Source organism: Lissotriton vulgaris, chromosome 3_1, assembly GCF_964263255.1.
Source record: "Lissotriton vulgaris chromosome 3_1, aLisVul1.2, whole genome shotgun sequence".
NCBI classification, from domain to species: domain Eukaryota; kingdom Metazoa; phylum Chordata; class Amphibia; order Caudata; family Salamandridae; genus Lissotriton; species Lissotriton vulgaris.
In genome coordinates, this window is record NC_141689.1 from 2,045,473,136 (window position 1) to 2,045,490,119 (window position 16,984).

General features: G+C 41.2%; 1 pseudogene; it reads left to right on the forward strand.

Moving 5' to 3' along the window:
- The first annotated feature begins 7,152 nt into the window (after positions 1-7,152).
- On the forward strand, positions 7,153-7,325 carry LOC147728780 (small nucleolar RNA U3; annotated as a pseudogene).
- Positions 7,326-16,984: the final 9,659 nt, after the last annotated feature.

Sequence of the window (16,984 nt, forward strand, 5' to 3'; positions counted from 1 at the left end):
TACGGCCTACACTGCGGACAAGTAGGTCACACATTTGGAAAAGAGTCTTGCTTTATTTATGGCAGAGTTTATATCATTGTACATGCCTCATCGCAGACTGCATACACTTTCAGCTCCGGTGCCACTAAGTCTGTTCTATGACATTCATGGACACTCACTGGTTGAACTTTGGTGGCATCTGAGTATATGGCCTGGGGGTTGTCCTCATCCTCATGTAGCTGATGCTGACTTGGTGGTATCATGCCCTGGATGAATACCTTCCACTGTCCCCCGCAATCCTCCACGACATTCACCTTGGACATCAACGAGGACCCGCTCAGCTTTCCTTGCCCTACCTCAGTACACTGCATGTCACCATCCCGTGGTGGTGTGCCTGTGCTGTCTGCAGTGCATCCAATGCCACTAACTCTGTGCAGCTCAAGCAATGGACCCTTGCTGTTTGAACTTTGAACTTCTTATTGTCTGATCACTGTTGTATTTTTTGCCAGCACCAACCCTGAGGGCTGTCTTACACTCATCCCACACCCATCCACCACAAGCATCACTGGACATGTGACCCTGGCAATAAAAAGGCTGGGCGCACGTGCCCATAGCCAGTCCCACAAACTATCTTAGTGTGACCGTGTGGTCAATATGTATGCATTAGGGCCCTGGGCCCTACCACATTACATTGCGCCTTGTACAGCGGATGCAACCATGTCTCCTCAGGCAGGGGGTAGACCTTGTACTAAAGAGAAGGGGTATCCCCACAAGGTAATGGGCAGGTAGGCGGGGAAAATACAAAATACACAATCAGGAAAAAAGACCTGCCCGTCAAGTTCAATCAAAGCCTCAAGGCGAGGTCATGGGATAATTACAACAGATGCTCCACGAAACAGAGAGAAGGGAAAATTTACAAAATTATAAAGATTTTATTACATGATATGAATTCTTCAGTAAATATAAATATCAAACAAAATAAGAGCTTTTCTTAAAATTCAAATCATAGTTCATCATAATAGTCCTACATGTCAATCTCAAACATACCTTCCATTTCAACATACATTCCAGAATAGCATGCATTCCATACAACATACCCACAACATATCAGAGTACATGACAGCAACTGGCTGATCTACATATTACAGAGTGGAACACAAATTCTCGGGGAGATGGAAGAGAGATCAGTCAAAATATCCCCAAGTGGAAAAACGCAGAGGCTACACCTTCGACAGGGCTGGGATGTACAGATCAATGTGGGACACAATATTCTGAAATAAAATATATGGAAAATTCAGCAAAGACAAATCCTAATACATGAATAATCAATTAAAAAGAAGCATATGGCTGTACAGGGAGCAACATTTTTTTTTCCCCATATACCTATATGAACGTTTCAGAAATATATGCCAGGGATATGCTGCAAGATCACACTGCATCACGTTAATAAGAAATCCACTAGTACAATGCATTGATGGTTAAATGAAGTAGGAAAGATAGGTCAATGACACCCAAGTGGTTTAAAAGAAAAAAATAGTAAGCATGGGCAAATTTTGCGATTTTGCGATCCGCAAATTTGCGGATTTTTTATTTTTGCGTGTTCGCGGGGAACTTTGCGTATTCGCGGGGCGCTTTGCGTGTTCGCTGGTTTTATTTTGCCTGGTTCATCACTGCCACCCTCTCGTTTTTTATGCCCTTCTGCCCTCTGTACCACTTGTTTTTGTGCCTTTCTGCCCTCTGCCCCACTCTTGTTTGTGCCCTTTTGCCCTCTGCCCCACTGGTTTCTGTGCCCTTCTGCCCTCTGCCTAACTCATGCCCCTCTGTCCCACTTTGTGCCCTTCTGCCCTCAGCCATAAGTCAGCTTCAACAGGAAGCACTAATAGATAAAGTATAGCAGGTGCTTGAGTTGACGGTCAAATTAAGTTACACAGTCATTAGTCACCCCAAGTTTGGGGTGATTAATGATTGTGTAACTGAATTTGAGATTCAACTCTAGCACCTGCTTTACTTTATCTATTAGTGCTTCCTGTTGAAGCTGACTTTTGTAACTATTTTAGAGGCTCTGGCAGCTTGCCGGCGCCATTCTAAAATAGTTACATAAAGTCAGCTTGAACTTTTGACCCAATCCATTCCGCTCACGGATTTTGCGGGAAATTCGCGAATCTCGCGGATTGCGAATTTACCGAAAATCCGCAAAATCCACGAGCGGAACGGATTTTCCGCCCATGCTTAAAAATTAGCATCAAGGTGAGAAAAGATTAAAAAAAACACAAATGTGTGATCACATAGACAAATACCCGCATATCCAAAAGATATTCAAAGACTAACGTGTGACACAAATTCCCATATGCCAAGTGGTTAGGACCAGCTATAAATATAGCAGCCTCACGGGCATCGTACCAAACAAGGAGGTAGGACCCCTCAGAATTCCAAGGAGGTAGAATAATCCTCAGAGGACTAGATAGCTACAGGGCCCCACTACGGGCATTTCAAAAGGGGGTGTCTAAAAAGGAATAACAGAAGTTAAACACCAGGGCTCCATGCCGGGAACTATACGTTTATGTCATGCCCCCAAGCTGATTGTCAGTAAACCCAAAAGATAATACCTACCAGGAATCTTCAATATTGGCAGCCCTAAGTAGAGTTCATTCAAGGTCCTATCCAGGGACTGGATACCAAAAGATAATAGAACCCTGAAGAAGGCGTGGCGCGAGCCCACCTTCGATTTGGTCCAAAGGTGGAGATTCAGATATCTAAAAGGAAAGGAGCTATGGCTTAGATACATCCAAAACAGTATAGCGCAGGCAGCGCTGCGGAGCTGAAAAATAGAATCAAAGGGACAAACGATACTCGACACAAAAGGACGAGTATCGTTTGTCCCTTTGATTTTATTTTTCAGCTATCTGAACCTCCACCTTTGGACCAAATCGTGCCACGCCTCCTCCAGTGTTCTATTATCTTTTGGTATGAAGATTCCTGGTAGGTATTATCTTTTGGGTTTACTGGCAATCAGCTTGGGGGCATGACATAAACGTATGAACCAGTGAGCCTGCCAACACGTCATGCAAGGCTAACTATTGACTCATGTCTCTGTGCACAATAACAGGCGATCAAGGATATGCATCCTGCGCTTGAATGATGACACACCTCCGAGCCCCAAACACACAGGCCCAGAGGTCGTACAATGCGGCCCACAAATGCACCAGGGGCATTGTGGAATGCACATTTGGCGTGTTGAAGTCACGTTTCAGGTGCCTGGAAATCACAGGTGTAAGGCTCCTGTACAGCCCAGACATTGTGTGCAAGATGATCGTTGCATGTTGGGTGATGCACAACATATGTGTACGCACCAATGCCCCATAGATACAAGTGCCAGATGCATCGGACGATGAGAGAGGTGGACCACACCCCACTGCAGCCGCAGAAGGAATAGCCCGTAGGAACACCATCATTGACAATTTCTTCACGTGAGCACGCCACATTGTGACAGTCCTTAGCAATCATGGGACAGTACAACATGACCATAGGCACAGCATGTGCAAAGAAATACATTCCAAGACACATTCCCTGCATGCATGTCATTCATCTGTACAAGCACATCACTCAGATAGTGTAAGTGTGACATGTAGTGCTAGCAATTTCATGATTTGAAAATAGATGGTAGGTGTGCCACCTCTGTACAGACAGGCTGTATAGGGTGTCTCACATTCGAAAAATGCCAGTTCTGTGTGTCACCGATAGTACGGAATCCCACTCTCCTGCGTTTCACATGTGTTGCACATCTTTACATATAGGCTGTCATTTGTGACCTACAAGTGACAACAGTCCTTCTTTTGGGGTCAAATTTGTACCACCATGATGCAGGGATGTAAAAGGAAGTCACAGCCCCTACATTCTTCCATGCTTTCATACTTGATTGATCATAGACATGTCACTTCTGTGTGCAGGAGGTGTTGTTTGTCCCTCTGCAATGTTAATGGGAGATGTAGTTTCACAGTGTGTTCCATGTATTTTTATGCATTAGCGCATTTTACAAACAGACTGCCTGTCAATGTACATTGTGATGTTTGTGAGGAGATGCCTACATGATGCTGGACAATGGACATTTGTTCCACATCACAAATTTATTTATTTATTTAAGCCATTTCTAAAGCGCGCTGCAACCCTACGGGCATCCTGGCGCTATAAAAGTGTAACTAAGAACTGAGCATCATGGGGCAGGAAGGGGGAAGTGAGCAATTTACTCTTGGGCAGTTAGACTTTGGGGAAGAGCCATGTCTTTACCTTTTTTCGGAAAGGCATCAGTTCACTTATTTTCCTGATTGCAATAGGGAGGCTATTCCAGAGATGGGCTGCCGCTATGCTAAAGGCTCTGCCACTGTGAGTAGCTTTCCTGATCCTAGGTATGCTAATGAGATTAGTGGATGAGGAGCGGAGGGTCCGTGTGGGCTCATACCATTTGAATTTGTTTTGTAGAGGTTTGGGACCCATCCCATGTGCTGCCTTGAAGACTGTGCATAGAGATTTGTACTTGTACATTGTCATCTCACATTTTTTTTTCCCAGCTTTTATGGTGCATTTCCCACACAGGATGTGTGGGAATTGAAGGTCTGTCGCTGGTTATCTCAGATTTTTGTCTCGCGGTTTGGGACATCACTGCTTTTTTTGCGTTAGTGTTTTGCATTTTTGTGGCATAGCGTTGATTTTTACGTGGTCATTTGCCATGTTGAGAATACTTCGTTAACACAACCAATGTTCCCTCTAATTTTTTTCCTGTGTGTGCGGCAGTGTAATGTCTCTGTGCGATGCAGCCATGGCTATGTGCGCTAGGACCCAGACCGTGAATGTGTGCAGCACCAAATATCACTCCAAACTTTTGCTTAATAGAAATCTGAAAAGATGGTGCATTTCCACATTGATAGTTTTTGTGGGAGGTCTTTCACGACGCGTGACCCCTAGTCGAATGCCATCGCCTTGTTAGGCTTGTAGATGTGAACTGGGGAAGAGTTCCTTTGTTCAGGGAGACTAAAGGAATTGCCATACATATGGTCTGTGGTCCAACATTTTAAAATGTAAAGGTAGCTGGTTGCTACTCCTTTTGTTTCCACGCTTGCAACCGTGCCTGGTCGCTTCTCATGCACTAGCAATCAATGTGACTCTTTCGGCAGATTGACAGTTCATAATCTGGACCAAATATTCTGATTGAAAACGGTCTTCCTGCCCAGTCTTGTGGAACCTGCAGTTTTGTGAAGAGTTTTCCCAATTTTCCCTCGTGTAAAGCACTGCAGTAATCAAAATGAGTGCAAATAGCACTTTTCCTCTGAACATGTAAATGGCTTTCAGATAGGAACTGGAACATCTCGCAAAGATATTTTTGGATGAAACTTCCAGAAAAATCCCTGTCTTGGCTCGAGCATCAAAATCAAGGCAGTGAACAAGAATAGTTCCTAGGTCTCCTAAAGTTTTGGCACAGTGTGATGTGAAATCAGAGTGCAGGTGCGGCTTTGCTTCAACAGAGTAAGTGCTCTGGTGAGTCAGTCTGATCTGTAGTAAAACACACTCTTCGCGCAGTCTGACTATGCATAGCCATCTTAAAACAGTAATAGTGCTCATTTAGTGCAGTGCAGAAAACTGTGGTAGTAACGCTAGATTGTCTTTGCTGTGAGTTTACCAACTGGTTCTCTTAATTTTTCAATAAGTAAAAATGTGTTTGTTGCTGGGAGCCAAAGCACGAAACAAAACTATGGCTACGCTCTGTTTACCTGTTTGAACTTACTTTCACACTGTAGGACCCTCTCTGTTTCGGGAGCAGAGAGCAGTGTGTGTCAAGAAAAGGCTGGCTGAATGTGAAATTTTATTTTTTTATTTATTTTTTATTTATAAAGTTTTATATAGCGCAAACTTGATCCCGAAGGATATGAGAGCGCTTTACAATTTGAGGCAAAGGCAACAAATCAGAACATTATTCTAACATGGGGAATCTAATGGGCGTTGAATCAACTAATACAAACATAACTGCTCAACTTGATAGATTTCATTAAAGTGACTAAATAATGGGCTGACGTAGATTAGAATAGTTTACAATACTATAAAGCAGACCCTGGATGCTGCTTAGGATGGAAAAGCAGCAGTCTATATCTGGCTAAATAGAATTCAGCAAAGCTTGTCCTGATCTGTCCCATTAGCTTTCATATGAGACAGCAGAAACGTTAAGTAAAGTCAGATGCCAGATACTGCTGTCTTTGGAAAAATACACTAATGTATTTAGAAGTACGGCAGAAAAGCTTTCACTTTGAAAAATTCTATGTAAAGGCGAGAAAATGACAAAGTAGCTTATTTATTAGATGATTCGGGGAAATGGACCCCTCATTTACCGAGGACAATATATGGAACACTTCTATGCACAAAAACCTGACGATAATTTGTCCTTCAAATTGTGTATTCACGAGTCTAACCAGATGTGCACAGATAACAGGCCAGTTTTTCCACTCGTCAAACCGGTGCCTTAAATCTGAAAATCATTCCTGTTAGGATTTTCTTAGTGCGCCTCTGCTCGAGCCTTTGGTAGACCTAATTTAATCCTATGGAAGAGAAGTTATGCCCATGCGATGTGAATGAATAGATACATTCTCTTAAATGTTATCATTCACCTGATTTTATTAAATTACTTAATGTTTATTTAGAATTTACGGGTATTTCCCATACTACAGTCACTGAGCAAAGGTCAGCCAAACAACACGTGCAGCACAGAAAAGCCCACTCGTGCTCAACTGAGGAATACTTGTATGTGAGGTCCAAGGTTTGTGCATCATTACACCAGCAGGAAATTGAGACATTCAAAGGACAACCCCCCCTTTCCGATGCAATGTTAGTTGTTTTAACCCTTTCTCGTAAAGGGAGTTGTGTGTCAATGCTGATGGCATTCTCACAGCAAAGTGGGATAGCAATATATTTCTATGATTTCGATTATGCAGATTTTTAAAGCAGCGAGTCACCCAGGATCTACTGGGAATGCTTTACTGCGAAGAATGCGTCTGCCTGTGCATCTTTAGATTGTTATTTTGTCGGGTTATACAGCCATATGCTTTTGTTGGAGTTGATGATGCCGAACCTTTTCTTACTGTATGTAAGAAGTGTTTTTACATTTTCTGTCCGTGTGAGCTGCAGTGGTTTAAGTAAAACTATAAAATCAGGAATCGTTTCTAGAGTTTTGAACTAAGAAATGTGTTCTAAAGTGTCGGATCTTCATTAGCCATTCCGAGCGTGAGTTGACAGTGTATTTCTGCAGGTACTGTTTGTTATCGAAGATCGTTGGTGTCTCCCTTACAGGAGAGCTGGAGGATGGAGACACAAAGGATCGATCACAAGTAGCCCGCAGTTGTGCCCATTAGGCAAAAGCAAACGCTCAAACACGACGTGTGCTTTAACGCACGCTGTGTTTAACACTATGCGTTCCTTTTCATACAGTGCACAGCTGCGGGGCTGATTGTGGTCCATTGAATTAGTATTCGCGTTAATTGCTGCACTCGTGTATTTCAAAGGACCACAATCAGCCCCGCAGCTGTGCACTGTAAGAATCTCGCGCCGCTCGCATTTTAAAAGCGGCGGCGCGAACGGTGTCATGGGAGTGCGCGCTAATGAAAGCACACTGCGCGCTTAGGGTGACTTCTGTGCGCGCGCGCCCACGCACGCGGCTTCTTGGGAACAGTGAACACAACGTTATTTTCCCACAATAGACTGCAATGTGAAGAATTGCGTTAACTTAATTTTGCGATAATTATCACACGTTCTTGAGAATATCCCCCTAAATGAGTTAGCGAGGGAATAGGATATATTAACAGAGTAACTTTGTGATCCAGCTCAGCATTTTAGCTAAGGTCACAAAAATCACAGGTCTGGAGCATCAAATAAAGTAGTGATGTCTCTCGACACGTTTGTCGACTATTGTCCATAGCAGAGTCTCTGTTCCTCGAGATGCGAGGCGGTCAGGGATAATCGCCATAACCCCTAGACGCTTGTAGAAAGGGCCATCCTTGCGCTATATGGCACGCGCTGAAAATGCAAAAGACTGTCCTCCTCACAAGAAGTAGACAAGGTGGCACAACGGGATAGAGGAGTTCCATTTATTGAAAGGATGTAGCATTACGCGTTTCGGCTTTCGCCTTTGCCAGATGCAGTCCTTTCCAAGTGCCGCTGACGCTGGAATCCAAAGTTTTTATATTCTGGCACATCTGAAGTAGAGTATTTGCACACCTGACGACGCTTACCAGGATTCTCATTGGTGGTTGAGGGTGGAAGGACTGCAACTCCCAGAGTGCAGTTTGTTCGGGTTGCGGTTTCGCGGTGAGTAATCCTGTGAACCAGCTGCTTGTTGTTCTTCTCGTTGGAGTGCTGGTTCTGGGCGACGTCAGTTCGAGGGTTGCACCGTGTGTTTTCAGGGCAATGGATTTCCTCTCTGTCCCGCACTTTCTGCCTCATAATCTCTGGGATCACAGGTCTGGAGCATCAAATAAAATAGTGATGTCTCTCGACACGTTTGTCGACTATTGTCCATAGCAGAGTCTCTGTTCCTCGAGATGCGAGGCGGTCAGGGATAATCGCCATAACCCCTAGACGCTTGTAGAAAGGGCCATCCTTGCGCTATGTGGCACGAGCTGAAAATGCAAAAGACTGTCCTCCTCACAAGAAGTAGACAAGGTGGCACAATGAGATAGAGGAGTTCCATTTATTGAAAGGATGTAGCATTGCACGTTTTTGCTTTCGCCTTCGTCAGATGCAGTCCTTTCCAAGTGCCGCTGACGCTGGAATCCAAAGTTTTTATATTCTGGCACATCTGAAGTAGAGTATTTGCAAACCTGACGACGTTTACCAGGATTTTCATTGGTGGTTGAGGGTGGAAGGACTGCAACTCCCAGATTGCAGTTTGTTCGGGTTGCGGTTTCGCGGTGAGTAATCCTGTGAACCAGCTGCTTGTTGTTCTTCTCGTTAAAGTGCTGGTTCTGGGCGTCATCAGTTCGAGGGTTGCAGCGTGTGTTTTCTGGGCAATGGATTTCCTCTCTGTCCCGCACTTTCTGCCTCATAATCTCTGGGATCACAGGTCTGGAGCATCAAATAATGTAGTGATGTCTCTCAACACGTTTGTCGGCTATTGTCCATAGCAGAATCTCTGTTCCTCGAGATGTGAGGCGGTGAGGGATAATCGCCATAACCCCTGGACGCTTGTAGAAAGGGCCATCCTTGTGCTATATGGCACATGCTGAAAATGCAAAAGACTGTCCTCCTCACAAGAAGTAGACAAGGTGGCACAACTGGATAGAGGAGTTCCATTTATTGAAAGGATGTAGCATTACGTCAGATGCAAAAAAAACCTTTTGCAAGGCTAAAAAAAAACAAAAACAACAACAACAATATATATATATATATATATATATATATATATATATATATATATATATATATATATATATATATATATATATATATATATATATATATATAACCTACTGGCGGTCGCCAGTACGTATATATAGTTAGGACCTAGTTACCATAGGAAATCCCCAACATTCTATTGGGAATAACTTTGGCGCTGATTGAGAAATCTGCGTGTAATTTTCCTTAAAATTGCTTCGCTCCGCTCCGCTCCTTCCCTGAAAGTTTCGGGGGGATTCATCAAGCGATGGCCAAGAAAAAAGGGGGGTCCCAAAACGTGTTTTCCCCATGTTAATTTCCATAGGGACCTTTAGACACGGCTACAGCCCGAACGGCTGAATGGAATTACACCAAACTTGGCAAAATGGTGGGGCCTGGTATGCAGATGTGCCTTTGCTATGTTTGCTGAAAATCCCTCCAGTAGTTCTTGAGAAAATTGATTTTGAAAATTGTCAAATGGCATTTTCTATGGGACCTTTAAACACGGCTACAGCCCGAACGGCTGAACGGAATTACACCAAACTTGGCAAAATGGTAGGGACAGGTATGCAGTAGTGCCTTTTCTATATTTGGTGAAAATCCCTCCAGTAGCTGTTGAGAAATTGAATTTGAGCAAATGATATATCTATATGCGCTCAACATTCTATTGGGAATAACTTTGGCGCGGATTGAGGAATATGTGTGTAATTTTCCAGAATTTTGGCCAGCTCCGCTCCGCTCCTTCGCTGAAAGTTTCGGGGGCATTCTTCAAGCGGGGCCGAAAGGGGGCTCCCAAAACTTGTTTTCCCCATGTTAATTTCCATAGGGACCTTTAGACACGGCTACAGCCCGAAAGGCTGAATGGAATTACACCAAACTTGGCAACATGGTAGGGCCTGGTATGCAGATGTGCCTTTTCTATATTTGGTGAAAATCCCTACTGTAGTTGTTGAGAAAATTGAATTTGAGCAAGTTATATATCTATATGCGCTCACCATACTCGCACCGTACCTTACGTGCGCTAGCGAGTTTCTGATTGTCTGGCAGTCGACTGTCAACATTCCAAACTGTCCAAACCAGGAAGTGTTGGCCACCATCCTGTTTTGCAGAAGAACTGAGGCACAAGAGAGCCCAAAACAAGAATGGAAAACACGAAAAGGGGGCAGGGTAGAGAACCCCTAACCCTCTAGCCCTTCTCAGGGGGTCCCAAAAGGACCCCCAAGGGCAAATAAAAAAAAATAAAAAAAATCACGGGGTACGCGCACCGTACGCGTACCGTGCGCGTACCCCACGATTTAAATTTTTTAAAAAAAACATTTGCACTTGGTGGTCCTTCTGGGACCCCCTGAGAAGGGCTAGGGGGTCAGGGGGTCTCAACCCTGCCCCCTTTTCGCGTTTTCCACTCTTGTTTTGTGCTCTCTTGTGCCTCACTTCTCCTGAGAAACAAGATGGCTGCTCAGGTGGTCCCAGAAGGATAATAACATATATAAACGTTATCCGCTAATAGAATTAGCATTTACAAAACCTTTGAAATGAATTGAAAAAAAATATAGGTTTCACGCCTGATATAGTTAGGAATTAGCATTTAAAAAACCTTGCAAATTCACTGAAAAAACCATAGGTGATGTCATCAGTGATGTCACTGACCATGTCATAAATGATGTAATATGTGACATCATCAGCAGTGGATTGCGGGTGCGCGAAATATAGTTAGTACAACTAACTATATAGGAGCAATTTCAATGGTTTTTTAAAGGCTAATTCCTAACTATTAAGTGAATACATATATATATATATATATATATATATATATATATATATATATATATATATATATATATATATCCAAGATTTCTGCTACGATAAGCAATACACGCTCTCAGAGAAGGTACAGCTAGTGGGAGTTTATTCAAAAGGTAACGCTACGCGTTTCAGCACAAGGGTGCTTGGATATTTAGCTTGATATATATATATGTATATATATTTATATATATATCAAGCTAAAGCTAGGACCTGGACATGCAAGAAGGCAGGGTGCGCTGTATTTAAAAGGCAGGACACGTACTTCTAAATGTTCCTGGAGATATAAAACTCTCAAATTTGATTTTCACTACTGAAAGGCGTATCTCCACATAGGATAACATTGGGATTACATTATTTAAGTGTAATTTCCATGGGGGAAGAGATAAACCCTTCAAATGTGGTGTCTCTGGAATCAAAATTTCAAACCAAAACTGATGGTGAAGTCAGATTTTAAATTATAACTCTAACTACCACTTTTTGAAAGTTGACCTTTCTTTAGCTATTTAGTGATCACTTGCCAGTTGAGCGTTGTGGTTTCCTCCTAGACAGCCTCACACAATGGGAGCTTAGATGTGTCTCAATGGGCCATCACTAGCAGGATCGGAGGGAGGAGCTGGGCACAGCCTCACTTACACATGAATATTCTGTGTCCTGTCCCCTCACAAAGGGTTTCATACACCCCTGTAGTGAGTCTGGAGCCAGGGGGTATGCAGAAGGGAGGACATCAGTGCACTTCAAAGGCATGTCTTTGAAGCCTCACCCACTTCAAAGGCACAACTGGGTATAAGTTCTGGACCTCAGACACCACCACATCAGTACACTAGTGTACCTGTGGATACTCTGCCAGGAAAAATTACTGTTGTGCTGATGAAGGAGTGCCACTCTGCTGGGCTGCACTATGCTGTACTCCTCCTTTGCTGTGCTGATCTGCTGCCTACTGCCCTCTGGACCTGCATCTCTTGACCCCAAAACCCAGCGTGACTCCCAGGGGTAGTTGGCTGGACTCCTGCACGTTCACGTACAAAACAGGCTTCCCGCCCCTGCACCATCTGTGACTCTACTCTGCCAAGTGGTGCCACCCCAGTCCTGAACCTTTGGAAGTGGGTCTAAGGTGCTTGCCAGCATAACCAACACATCTTCTGTACTGAGCGACACATCCCTGAGCAGAACTGCCACATCTCCTAAACTGAGTGGTGCATCACTGAACAGAACCAAAGCATCACCACTGCTGCATGGATTGGACCTGTCACAAAAGACTCACATTTGTCCTGGTTCAGCGTGACTATATAACCCCCAATATCGCTTTGTGCTTTTTGGCACCATTTCTAACTATAAACTTTAAAATTCAATACCTCTGGTTCTAATGATTGGATTATTGTCATGTTGGTCTTGTTATATGTATTACAATCAGAGCTCTTTCATGAACCTGGCATGGAATCATTGGGTGAGGATATTTCACTGTTTTTATGCTTGAAGTGTTGCGCAAACACTTTACATACTTCCTGTGAGTTAAGGCCAACTGCTCTGTGACAAGTCGCCAGAGGCTCAGCACAGGCTAATTTAGTGCTTTCCTGACTCTTACCATGACTCGGATTGCGGTTTCTACTTGACCAGGGCATAAACCCCAGTCAACAAGTAACCCAATTTCTAACTGCCCTGCTCCTACAAGCTGTTGTATTTGGGTAGCAAAAATATTTGATTGGCTAGCTGCGAAGTCAGAGAAGTTTGTATTTTTGCTTACGTCTCCTGGAAAGAACGGTGAAGACAACTATGTAGTTGTTTATCTACATCCTTATCTTTTCAGAGATGTGACTCAGTAGCACCAGTGTCAACATTCATAATATAGACTCTGCATTAAATGAGGTGCATCATGGTTCCATTGCATAGATAATGCATTTTGTTAGTGGACCTCTGCTTTCTTGTTTCTTAAATAATACCATATCCCATAATATCAGTGGCTATGTTTGTTTATAGCAACCCCTGTTCCTTAAAAAAAATGAAGTATAGATGTTGACTCTAGGGTTGCTTTGTTGTCCCTCGAAAGTGAATTGCCCAGGTTGTGATGTTTTTAATGTAATGTCTTTAACTCCACCAGTTTCCTTTTCATGACTTGGGTATTGAATCCCATATTTTGTTCTTGATTTGGCCTAGTGTGGCTAGATTAAACTAAATGTTGAACTTTTCTTGACCTGTACCAAAGCTTCTGCTGCTGTGCCTTTTTTTGTCAGCAGTGCTATCATTTATATCAATGTTTTGCAGGCAAGAGCAATCTGAATTTTGCAGTGGAAAGTATTCAGTCATTGTAGCAACTGAATGATATGCAACTTGGGGTTCATAAGGTATTGGACAAAATATTATCTCACATAACGGCATCAGGCCCATGGAATTTCGACAGTGGGAATATGTTTAATAATGAAACACCATTGCTATGTGTGAATGATTTCTCATAGTAGGGTATTAGATTTGATAACAATTTAAATGGTATTTGCATAAAACATTGAGTTTAAATTCAGTGCTGCAGAAATATGGAAACAAAATTGTGATACAAAAATATCTGATACAGAAATATTGTTCTCAAGTATGTTGAGTTTTCAGTTAAGAAATATAGTTTTCAAGACTATATTTGTTAATATCGTTTGCAATAATATAGTTGTAAAAACTATCATTGTATGATTATTTTTCTGTGTGTTAGTTCATATTTTAATTTTATGTGTTATTGTCTGTATATTTGTTAATAATAATTTTAAAATCAGTTTGTAATTTTAAGTGATATATTAGTTGTATTTTAATTGCTAATAGTGATTTCTATTGTCTTAGCAGGTTACTAGGTTTGTAGGGATGTAGGGTGGGAAGTTAATTTAGTATGATTAATTAACAATTAAGCCACCCTTTAGCTATCTGTATCTCTAACGAGCACCTTATTTTTTTGTTACCCACACCTATTTTTTTGTCCTAGTCCACCCTGACTATGCTTAAAGATCAACATCATAATAAGGCAGCTTAGAGCATAACTTACCGCCTGTGTAGTTTTCACACTGTGAGCTCACATTACTCAACCTCACTAAAGCAATATCTTTGAATTCCCACGTAGCCAATCATCATTAACCCCAATGTAGGCTCCGCCTCTGTTAGACATGCTTTCCCACAAAGTTTTAAACCGTAGGGCAAGGGGTGAGTCCAAACTTGGGCACAGGAACTAGTGGGTCGATTTAACAGGTTCTGTTGTGGGCTAAAGACAGAGTTTAAAAAGTTATGCTTGGCAGAAATCTTACATCTCAGTTGAGCAAGAGAGCATTTCTGAACTTTGAGTGCCACAATCACCAATCAACATCAGCCATAGAATTAGCCCTACTTTTATGTGAATGTCTTGATGAAGAGAAATATTTTGAAAACATCTTACATGACATTATTACCAATTTGACACAAAAAGCTGAATGTGCATATTGCACAAGATAAACTAAATGTTGCAGCAATAGAGACAGGTGAATTAACAGCTCCATAAAAGCATGCTTAAAAGAGTTAGGAAAAGGAGAAAATACATTGCTATATGCTCATTAATAGAGTTACATAACAAGATTACTCATATAATAATGCTTTACTATTCTTTTGATGAAATTCTTTTTTTATGTATTAATTATGAATTGTGTTTTTAATCTCTTTCTGTGCTTTTATGATATCACATATCAAAATAAAGCTTTGTTGACTTGGCGTTACTATTCACGTATATATGAAAACTAATAAATCCAATGGTGAGGCCTAACAGTTCTATTGCCTTCTATTGCAAATGTATTAGGGATAGATTGTGGAGCAATTATGGGATAAAAGAAGCTAGGAAATTGAAACTTACAGAGGTAATAGTAGAGACCTTACGAATTATACAAATGTAGAAAGCAATTTTAGTACAATGGGTTTTAAGAATAATTTATATTTATGTATATTGAGAAATTGTGGCAGTAGGTCATAACTAAAATTAATCAATTTTATGTAATAACACATGGGTGAAACATTTATTATTATTCTTTTATTATGAAGAGATGGTTTAATGCATTATATATGATTTTAATTACGATTAATTTGTGTACAACTGATTAATGCATTTTAAGCTTTAAACCTGTTCTTTCTTGAGTTACAATTTTTCCCTTAGCAAGAAAAATACTTAAATGGCATTTCTGTAAGTGTGGCATTATCTGTTCTGTGCATGTTTTATTTTACATATAAAGAGTATTCTTTCAAAGTTTACTGTGAGATGGCTCAGTGGGAAAGAAAATTCCAACCCGATGCCGTAGACTGTTACACTGTATGTTTCCTAGCGTTGCCAAACCTGTATGACCCAGAAAGTCAAGTTGGTCACCTGAAGTGCTTAGGAGAGGATGCAGGAGTAACTAAATATATTTTGTGTCTACATTCGTTAACTAATCATTCAATGTACGGAATAGTGGAGTGACACCATGTCATTATGGTATCATAAGGACCATTAAGAAAAAAAACCAAAAAAGGGGAAACGCATCACATTTATTTTTCTTTGGGACCTGCATCCACATCAAACCTATTTTTTCCTTTTGATGCAATGCATTGTTTTATTTTCCTTTATTTGGGAAAGAATTAAACAATTTACCTATGATTTTATAATAATACTTTTAAATCCTATCTTGGACTGCTTTTTTGCTGATGCTGCTGCATTCATACAATTGACCTGGGATCCTTTTTCGCCAAACTAATTGATTTTTGCTTCATATTTGGTTTTTTCCACTGCTCATGGACTTGCCCATAGAGGACTTTAAAATTGATTCCTTCACCCCTTCGTTTTAAATCTTTACATGTGTTATATAAGTACTGAACTATCCTTCTGCCTTTAATTGTGGTAGAAGTCTGTAACTTTGTATCCAATGTTTGTTTTAAACCATACTATTTGCATTTAAACCTCCTATGAAATGTGTCGTATTGCACTGCATGCTTTAATATTTTTAACTGAAAAGCTTAAGAAATTGTTATCCATTTCAATGTTGCCACATTAATACAATACCTAACTATCTAAATTGCCTGAATTTATTATTGTGTCCTGAAGTTCTTCATTTCAAACTGTATTGAATTACTCTTTTAATCTTAATGTGTTGTAGGGAGAATCAGCAAATCTATTCAGAATATCAAGTTCTGCTTCGTCTTCTATTCTGTGTCACAGTAGCAGAGCTTCAAGTTTATATAATTCTAGTTAGACTTCATTTAATTAGGAGATTGGGTCTTCCCATTGCAATACTTTTATTTTCTTTTTACAGTATTTTCCTGCCAGTTGTGTCCTCATTGGGTGGCTAACGTGGTTTTGGACATCCCAATTCCCACCCCACCTATTTGCGGAGAAAAATCCATCAGAGAACCATTCTCCTATTTGGTGAGGGTAATGCTGTAATCCTTCTAGATGTAGGGTACAGTTAGACGGATACATGAGGAAGTAGTGAGTAGAAAGTTACATTTCAAATATTTATACTGCTTACGCCGGAGCAATTGCTAACAAGCAAAGCCACAGGAAGAGGTGGCCAGGTTAAACTGGTTACAGTGTGGGCTGAGGAATATGATTACATTTGCAAAAACGCAGAAGTGGTGAATTCACACTTATAGTGTTATTGGTCAGTTAGGAACAAAAAAATTCTTTAGGTGTTCCATAAAATTGGAATCACCCTGAGATATATTGGATTATTATTTTTTATATTGGATGTACTTATCTCATGCACACATGGCAAAAAATATGACAGAAGTGACTTTTTAGCACTTTTTGTTAGTACTGAATACTGGCTGCTGG